At 47.7% G+C, this 9,859-nt stretch overlaps 2 non-coding genes across 2 annotated transcripts; both read left to right on the top strand.

Moving 5' to 3' along the window:
* Nucleotides 1-6,428: 6,428 nt before the first annotated feature.
* On the top strand, nucleotides 6,429-6,501 carry TRNAT-GGU (transfer RNA threonine (anticodon GGU)). The gene has a single exon. It is a non-coding gene; the product is annotated as a tRNA-Thr (tRNA).
* A 1,227-nt stretch (nucleotides 6,502-7,728) lies between these two features.
* TRNAT-GGU (transfer RNA threonine (anticodon GGU)) lies at nucleotides 7,729-7,801 on the top strand. Its single transcript has one exon. It is a non-coding gene; the product is annotated as a tRNA-Thr (tRNA).
* The last annotated feature ends 2,058 nt before the right edge of the window (nucleotides 7,802-9,859 follow it).

The following is a 9,859-nucleotide window of genomic DNA, read 5'->3' as shown; positions in this document are numbered from 1 at the left end:
CAATAGGTTGGTGGTTCGAGCCCATCCGGGAGCGGTGTTGTGACGTCTCAGATGTGACGTAAAAAGTCCAGGTTTTTCCACAATACCGGACGACCATTTAATTTTGGGGCTTCCGTGGCGCAATCGTTAGCGCGTTCGGCTGTTAACAGAAAGGTTGGTGGTTCGAGCACACCCGGGAGCGGTGCTATGAGGTCTCAGATGTTACGCAAAAAGTCCAGGTTTTTCCACAATACCGGACGACCATTGAATTTTTGGGCTTCCGTGGCGCAATGGTTAGCGCTTTCAGCTGTTAATCGAGAGGTTAGTGGTTCGAGCCCACCCGGGAGCGGCGTTGTGGGATCTCAAACGTAACGTAGAAAGCCAAAGTTTTTCCACAATACCTGACGACCATTTAATTTTTGGGCTTCCGTGGCGCAATGGTTAACGCGTTCGGCTGTTAACAAATAGGTTGGTGGTTCGAGCCCACCCGGGAGCGGTGTTGTGGGATCTCAAATGTAACGTAGAAAGCCAAAGTTTTTCCACAATACGTGACAACCATTTAATTTCTGAGCTTCCGTGGCTGAATGGTTAGCGCGTTCAGCTTTTAACCAATAGGGTGGTGGTTCGAGCCCACCCGGGAGCGGTGTTGTGGGATCTCAAATGTAACGTAGAAAGACAAAGTTTTTCCACAATACCTGACGACCATTTATTTTTTGGGCTTCCTTGGCGCAATGGTTAGCGCGTTCGGCTGTTAACCGAAAGGTTGGTGGTTCGAGACCAACCGAGAGAGGTGTTGTAGGGTCTCAGATGTAACGTAATAAGTCATAACTTATCCACAACACCTGACAACCATTTAATCTCTGAGCTTCCGTGGCTCAATGGTTAGCGCGTTCGGCTGTTAACCAATAGGTTGGTGGTTCGAGCCCATCCGGGAGCGGTGTTGTTGTGAGGTCTCAGATGTAACGTAAAATGTCAGAGTTTTTCCACAATACCTGACGAACATTTAATTTTTGGGCTTCCGTGGCGCAATGGTTAGCGCGTTCGGCTGTTAACCAATAGGTTGGTGGTTCTAGCCCATCCGGGAGCGGTGTTGTGAGGTCTCAGATGTGACGTAAAAAGTCAAGGTTTTTACACAATACCTGACGAGCATTTAATTTTTAGCTTCCGTGGCGCAATGGTTAGCGCGTTCAGCAGTTAACAAATAGGTTAGTGGTTCGAGCCCACCCGGGAGCGGCGTTGTGGGATCTCAAACGTAACGTAGAAAGCCAAAGTTTTTCCACAATACCTGACGACCATTTAATTTTTGGGCTTCCTTGGCGCAATGGTTAACGCGTTCGGCTGTTAACCAATAGGTTGGTGGTTCGAGCCCACCCGGGAGCGGTGTTGTGGGATCTCAAATGTAACGTAGAAAGCCAAAGTTTTTCCACAATACGTGACAACCATTTAATTTCTGAGCTTCCGTGGCTGAATGGTTAGCGCGTTCAGCTTTTAACCAATAGGGTGGTGGTTCGAGCCCACCCGGGAGCGGTGTTGTGGGATCTCAAATGTAACGTAGAAAGACAAAGTTTTTCCACAATACCTGACGACCATTTATTTTTTGGGCTTCCTTGGCGCAATGGTTAGCGCGTTCGGCTGTTAACCGAAAGGTTGGTGGTTCGAGACCAAACGAGAGAGGTGTTGTAGGGTCTCAGATGTAACGTAATAAGTCATAACTTATCCACAACACCTGACAACCATTTAATCTCTGAGCTTCCGTGGCTCAATGGTTAGCGCGTTCGGCTGTTAACCAATAGGTTGGTGGTTCGAGCCCATCCGGGAGCAGTGTTGTGAGGTCTCAGATGTAACGTAAAATGTCAGAGTTTTTCCACAATACCTGACGAACATTTAATTTTTGGGCTTCCGTGGCGCAATGGTTAGCGCGTTCGGCTGTTAACCAATAGGTTGGTGGTTCTAGCCCATCCGGGAGCGGTGTTGTGAGGTCTCAGATGTGACGTAAAAAGTCAAGGTTTTTACACAATACCTGACGAGCATTTAATTTTTAGCTTCCGTGGCGCAATGGTTAGCGCGTTCAGCAGTTAACAAATAGGTTAGTGGTTCGAGCCCACCCGGGAGCGGCGTTGTGGGATCTCAAACGTAACGTAGAAAGCCAAAGTTTTTCCACAATACCTGACGACCATTTAATTTTTGGGCTTCCTTGGCGCAATGGTTAACGCGTTCGGCTGTTAACCAATAGGTTGGTGGTTCGAGCCCATCCGGGAGCGGTGTTGTGAGGTCTCAGAAGTGACGTAAAAAGTCAAGGTTTTTCCACAATACCTGACGAACATTTAATTTTTGGGCTTCCATGGCGCAATGGTTAGCGCGTTCGGCTGTTAACCGAAAGGTTGGTGGTTCGAGCCCAACCGGGAGAGGTGTTGTGGGGTCTCAGATGTAGCGTAAAAAGTCAAAACTTTTCCACAATACGTGACGACCATTTAATTTCTGAGCTTCCGTGGCTGAATGGTTAGCGCGTTCAGCTTTTAACCAATAGGGTGGTGGTTCGAGCCCACCCGGGAGCGGTGTTGTGGGATCTCAAACGTAACGTAGAAAGCCAATGTTTTTCCACAATACCTGACGACCATTTAATTTTTGGGCTTCCGTGGCGCAATGATTAGCGCGTTCAGCTGTTAATCGAAAGGTTGAAGGTTCGTGCCCACCCGAGAGAGGTGTTGTGGGGTCTCAGATGTAGCGTAAAAAGTCAAAAATTTTCCGCAATACGTGAAAACCATTTAATTTCTGAGCTTCCGTGGCTCAATGATTAGCGCGTTCGGCTGTTAACCAATAGGTTGGTGGTTCGAGCCCATCCGGGAGCGGTGTTGTGAGGTCTCAGATGTGACGTAAAAAGTCAAGGTTTTTACACAATACCTGACGAGCATTTAATTTTTAGCTTCCGTGGCGCAATGGTTAGCGCGTTCAGCAGTTAACAAATAGGTTAGTGGTTCGAGCCCACCCGGGAGCGGCGTTGTGGGATCTCAAACGTAACGTAGAAAGCCAAAGTTTTTCCACAATACCTGACGACCATTTACTTTTTGGGCTTCCTTGGCGCAATGGTTAACGCGTTCGGCTGTTAACCAATAGGTTGGTGGTTCGAGCCCATCCGGGAGCGGTGTTGTGAGGTCTCAGAAGTGACGTAAAAAGTCAAGGTTTTTCCACAATACCTGACGAACATTTAATTTTTGGGCTTCCATGGCGCAATGGTTAGCGCGTTCGGCTGTTAACCGAAAGGTTGGTGGTTCGAGCCCAACCGGGAGAGGTGTTGTGGGGTCTCAGATGTAGCGTAAAAAGTCAAAACTTTTCCACAATACGTGACGACCATTTAATTTCTGAGTTTCCGTGGCTGAATGGTAAGCGCGTTCAGCTTTTAACCAATAGGGTGGTGGTTCGAGCCCACCCGGGAGCGGTGTTGTGGGATCTCAAATGTAACGTAGAAAGACAAAGTTTTTCCACAATACCTGACGACCATTTATTTTTTGGGCTTCCTTGGCGCAATGGTTAGCGCGTTCGGCTGTCAACCGAAAGGTTGGTGGTTCGAGCCCAACCGTGAGAGGTGTTGTAGGGTCTCAGATGTAACGTAATAAGTCATAACTTATCCACAATACCTGACAACCATTTAGTCTCTGAGCTTCCGTGGCTCAATGGTTAGCGCGTTCGGCTGTTAACCAATAGGGTGGTGGTTCGAGCCCATCCGGGAGCGGTGTTGTGAGGTCTCAGATGTAACGTAAAATGTCAGAGTTTTTCCACAATACCTGACGAACATTTAATTTTTGGGCTTCCTTGGCGCAATTATTAGCGCGTTCAACTGTTAATCGAAAGGCTGGTGGTTCAAGCCCACCCGGAAGAGGTGTTGTGGGGTCTCAGATGTAGCGTAAAAAGTCAAAACTTATCCACAATACGTGACAACCATTTAATTTCTTAGATTCCGTGGCTCAATGGTTAGCGCGTTCGGCTGTTAACCAATAGGTTGGTGGTTCGAGCCCACCCGGGAGCGGTGGTGTGGGATCTCAAATGTAACGTAGAAAGCCAAAGTTTTGCCACAATACCTGACGACCATTAAATTTTTGGGCTTCCTTGGCGCAATTGTTAGTGCGTTCGGCTGTTAACCGAAAGGTTGGTGGTTCGTGCCCAACCGGAAGAGGTGTTGTAGGGTCTCAGATGTAACGTAAAAAGTCATAACTTATCTACAATACCTGACAACCATTTATTTTGTGAGCTTCCGTGGCTCAAAGGTTAGCGCGTTCGGCTGTTAACTAATAGGTGTGTGGTTCGAGCCCATCCGGGAGCGGTGTTGTGACGTCTCAGATGTGATGTAAAAAGTCAAGGTTTTTTCCACAACACCTGACGACCATTTAAATTTTGGGCTTCCGTGGCGCAATGGTTAGCGCGTTCGGCTGTTAACCAATAGGTTGGTGGTTCGAGCCCATCCGGGAGCGGTGTTGTGAGGTCTCAGATGTAACGTAAAATGTCAAGGTTTTTACACAATACCTGACGAGCATTTAAGTTTGGGCTTCCGTGGCTCAATGGTTAGCGCGTTCGGCTGTTAACCAATAGGTTGGTGGTTCAAGCCCATCCGGGAGCGGTGTTGTGAGGTCTCAGATGTGACGTAAAAAGTCAAAGTTTTTACACAATACCTGACGAGCATTTAATTTTGGGCTTCCGTGGCTCAATGGTTAGCGCGTTCGGCTGTTAACCAATAGGTTGGTGGTTCGAGCCCATCCGGGAGCGGTATTGTGACGTCTCAGATGTGACGTTAAAAGTCAAGGTTTTTCCAAAATACCTGACGACCATTTAATTTTTGGGCTTCCGTGGCGCAATGGTTAGCGCGTTCAGCTGCTATTCAAAAGACTGGTGGTTTGAGCTCTCCCGGGAGCGGTGTTGTGACGTCTCAAATGTAACATAAAATGTCAGAGTTTTTCCACAATACCTGTCGAACATTGAATTTTTGGGCTTCCGTGGCGCAATGGTTAGCGCGTTCAGCTGTTAATCGAAAGGTTGGTGGTACGAGCCCACCCGGGAGAGGTGTTGTGGGGTCTCAGATGTAGCGTAAAAAGTCAAAACTCTTCCACAATACGTGAAAACCATTTAATTTCTGGGCTTCCGTGGCTCAATGATTAGCGCGTTCGGCTGTTAACAAATAGGTTGGTGGTTCGAGCCCACCCGGGAGCGGTGTTGTGGGATCTCAAATGTAACGTAAAATTTCAAGGTTTTTCCACAATACCTGACGAACATTTAATTTTTGGGCTTCCTTGGGGCAATGGTTAGCGCGTTCGGCTGTTAACCGAAAGGTTGGTGGTTCGATCCCAACCGGGAGAGGTGTTGTAGGGTATCAGATGTAACGTAATAAGTCATAACTTATCCACAATACCTGACAACCATTTAATTTCCGAGCTTCCTTGGCTCAATGGTTATCGCGTTCGGCTGTTAACCAATAGGTTTGTGGTTCGAGCCCATCCGGGATGCGGTGTTGTGAAGTCTCAGATGTAACGTAAAATGTCAGAGTTTTTCACAATACCTGACGAACATTTAATTTTTGGGCTTCCGTGGCGCAATGGTTAGCGCGTTCAGCTGTTAATCGAAAGGTTAAAGGTTCGAGCCCACCCGGGAGAGGTGTTGTGGGGTCTCATATGTAGCGTAAAAAGTCAAAACTTATCCACAATACGTGACAATCATTTAATTTCTGAGCTTCCGTGGCTCAATGGTTAGCGCGTTCGGCTGTTAACCAATAGGTTGGTGGTTCGAGCTCATCCGGGAGCGGTGTTGTGAGGTCTCAGATGTGACGTAAAAAGTCAAGGTTTTTACGCAAAACCTGACGAGCATTTAATTTTTGGGCTTCCGTGGCGCAATGGTTAGCGCGTTCTGCTGTTGACCCATAGGTTGGTGGTTCGAGCCCACCCAGGAGCGGTGTTGTGGGATCTCAAATGTAACGTAGAAAGCCAAAGTTTTTCCACAATACCTGACAACCATTTAATTTCTGAGCTTCCGTGGCTCAATGGTTAGCGCGTTCGGCTGTTGGCCAATAGGTTGGTGCTTCAAGCATACCCGGGAGCGGTGTTGTGGGATCTCGAATGTAACGTAGAAAGCCAAAGTTTTTCCACAATACCTGACGACCATTTAACTTTTGGGCTTCCGTGGCGCAATGGTTAGCGCGTTCGGCTGTTAACCGAAAGGTTGGTGGTTCAAGCCCATCCGGGAGCGGTGTTGTGACGTCTCAGATGTTACGTAAAAAGTCAAGGTTTTTCCACAATACCTGACGACCATTTAATTTTTGGGCTTCCGCGGCTCAATAGTTAGCGCGTTCGGCTGTTAACCAATGGGTTGGTGGTTCGAGGCCACCCGGGAGCGGTGTTGTGGGATCTCACATGTAACGTAGAAAGCCAAAGTTTTTCCACAATACCTGACGACCATTTAATTTTTGGGCTTCCGTGGCGCAATGGTTAGCGCGTTCGGCTGGTAACCGAAAGGTTGGTGGTTCAAGCCCACCCGGGAGCGGTGTTGTGGGATCACGAATGTAACGTAGAAAGCCAAAATTTTTCCAGAATACCTGACGACCATTTAATTTTTGGGCTTCCGTGGCGCAATAATTAGCGCGTTCAGCTGTTAATCGAAAGGTTGGTGGTTCGAGCCCACCCGAGAGAGGTGTTGTGGGGTCTCAGATGTAGCGTAAAAAGTCAAAACTTTTCCACAATACGTGACAACCATTTAATTTCTGAGCTTTCGTGGCTCAATGGTTAGCGCGTTCGGCTGTTTGCCAATAGGTTGGTGGTTCGAGCCCACCCGGGAGCGGTGTTGTGGGATCTCAAATGTAACGTAGAAAGCGAAATTTTTTCCACAATACCTGACGACCATTTAATTTTTGGGCTTCCGGGGCGCAATGGTTAGCGCGTTCAGCTGTTATTCAAAAGACTGGTGGTTTGAGCCCTTTCGGGAGCGGTGTTGTGAGGTCTCAGATGTAGCGTAAAAAGTCAAAACTTTTCCACAATACGTGACAACCATTTAATATCTGAGCCTTCGTGGCTCAATGGTTAGCGCGTTCGGCTGTTAGCCAATAGGTTGGTGGTTCGAGCCCACCCGGGAGCGGTGTTGTGGGATCTCAAATGTAACGTAGAAAGCCAAAGTTTTTCCACAATACCTGACGACCATTTAATTTCTGAGCTTCCGTGGCTCAATGGTTAGCGCGTTCAGCTGTTAATCGAAAGGTTGGTGGTTGTGGGGTCTCAAATGTAACGTAGAAAGCCAAAGTTTTTCCACAATACCTGACAACCATTTAATTTCTGAGCTTCAATGGCTCAATGGTTAGCGCGTTCGGCTGCTAGCCAATAGGTTGGTGCTTCAAGCATACCCGGGAGCGGTGTTGTGGGATCTCGAATGTAACGTAGAAAGCCAAAGTTTTTCCACAATACCTGACGACCATTTAATTTTTGGGCTTCCGTGGCGCAATGGTTAGCGCGTTCGGCTGTTAACCGAAAGGTTGGTGGTTCAAGCCCATCCGGGAGCGGTGTTGTGACGTCTCAGATGTTACGTAAAAAGTCAAGGTTTTTCCACAATACCTGACGAACATTTAATTTTTGGGCTTCCGTGGCTCAATAGTTAGCGCGTTCGGCTGTTAACCAATAGGTTGGTGGTTCGAGGCCACCCGGGAGCGGTGTTGTGGGATCTCACATGTAACGTAGAAAGCCAAAGTTTTTCCACAATACCTGACGACCATTTAATTTTTGGGCTTCCTTGGCGCAATGGTTAGCGCGTTCGGCTGGTAACCGAAAGGTTGGTGGTTCAAGCCCACCCGGGAGCGGTGTTGTGGGATCACGAATGTAACGTAGAAAGCCAAAGTTTTTCCAGAATACCTGACGACCATTTAATTTTTGGGCTTCCGTGGCGCAATAATTAGCGCGTTCAGCTGTTAATCGAAAGGTTGGTGGTTCGAGCCCACCCGAGAGAGGTGTTGTGGGGTCTCAGATGTAGCGTAAAAAGTCAAAACTTTTCCACAATACGTGACAACCATTTAATTTCTGAGCTTTCGTGGCTCAATGGTTAGCGCGTTCGGCTGTTAGCCAATAGGTTGGTGGTTCGAGCCCACTCGGGAGCGGTGTTGTGGGATCTCAAATGTAACGTAGAAAGCCAAAGTTTTTCCACAATACCTGACGACCATTTAATTTTTGGGCTTCCGGGGCGCAATGGTTAGCGCGTTCAGCTGTTATTCAAAAGACTGGTGGTTTGAGCCCTTTCGGGAGCGGTGTTGTGAGGTCTCAGATGTGACGTAAAAAGTCAAGGTTTTTCCACAATACCTGACGACCATTTAATTTTTGAGCTTCCGTGGCGCAATGTTTAGCGCGTTCTTCTGTTAATCGAAAGGTTGGTGGTTCGAGCCCACCCGGGAGAGGTGTTGTGGGGTCTCAGATGTGACGTAAAAAGTCAAGGTTTTTCCACAATACCTGACGAGCATTTAATTTTTGAGCTTCCGTGGCGCAATGGTTAGCGCGTTCTTCTGTTAATCGAAAGGTTGGTGGTTCGAGCCCACCCGGGAGAGGTGTTGTGGGGTCTCAGATGTAGCGTAAAAAGTCAAAACTTTTCCACAATACGTGACAACGATTTAATTTCTGAGCTTCCGTGGCTCAATGTTTAGCGTGTTCGGCTGTTAACCAATAGGTTGGTGGTTCGGGCCCACCCGGGAGCGGTGTTGTGAGTTCTCAGATGTGACGTAAAATGTCAGAGTTTTTCCACAATACCTGACGAATATTTAATATTTGGGCTTCCTTGGCGCAATGGTTAGCGCGTTTGGCTGTTAACAGAAAGTTTGGTGGTTCGAGCACACCCGGGAGCGGTGCTATGAGGTCTCAGATGTTACGTAAAAAGTCAAAGTTTTTCCACAATACCGGACGACCATTTAATTTCAGAGCTTCCGTGGCTCAATGGCTAGCGCTTTCGGCTTTTAACCGGAATTTAGGTTTTTCGAGCCCATCCGGGAGCGTTTTGTGAGGTCTCAGATGTAACGTAAAAAGTCAGAGTTTTTCCACAATACATGACGACCATTTAATATTTAGGCTTCCGTGGCGCAATGGTTAGCGCGTTCAGCTTCTATTCAAAAGACTGGTGGTTTGAGCCCTCCCGGGAGCGGTGTTGTGACGTCTCGAATGTAACGTAAAATGTCAGAGTTTTTCCACAATACCTGACGAACATTTAATTTTTGGGCTTCCGTGGCGCAATAATTAGCGCGTTCAGCTGTTAATCGAAAGGTTGGTGGTTCGAGCCCACCCGGGAGAGGTTTTGTGGGGTCTCAGATGTAGCGTAAAATGTCAAAACTTTTCCACAATACGTAACAACCTTTTAATTTCTGAGCTTCCGTGGCTCAATGCTTAGCGCGTTCGGCTGTTAGCCAATAGGTTGGTGGTTCGAGCCCACCCGGGAGCGGTGTTGTGGGATCTCAAATGTAACGTAGAAAGCCAAAGTTTTTCCACAATACCTGACGACCATTTATTTTTTGGGCTTCCTTGGCGCAATGGTTAGAGCGTTCGGCTGTTAACCGAAAGGTTGGTGGTTCGAGCCCAACCGAGAGAGGTGTTGTAGGGTCTCAGATGTAACGTAATAAGTCATAACTTATCCACAATACGTGACAACCATTTAATTTCTGAGCTTCCGTGGCTCAATGGTTAGCGCGTTCGGCTGTTAACCAATAGGTTGGTGGTTCGAGCCCACCCAGGAGCGGTGGTGTGGGATCTCAAATGTAACGTAGAAAGCCCTTGTTTTGCCACAATACCTGACGACCATTAAATTTTTGGGCTTCCTTGGCGCAATGGTTAGCGCGTTCGGCTGTTAACCGAAAGGTTGGTGGTTCGAGCCCAACCGGAATAGG

The sequence above is a fragment of the Phalangium opilio genome, unplaced genomic scaffold, assembly GCF_054372755.1.
Source record: "Phalangium opilio isolate 3A_F unplaced genomic scaffold, DU_Popi_V2 ptg000087l_1, whole genome shotgun sequence".
Lineage (NCBI taxonomy): Eukaryota > Metazoa > Arthropoda > Arachnida > Opiliones > Phalangiidae > Phalangium > Phalangium opilio.
The sequence above is the reverse complement of the archived record's forward strand: the minus strand, read 5'-3'. Positions and strand labels throughout refer to the sequence as shown.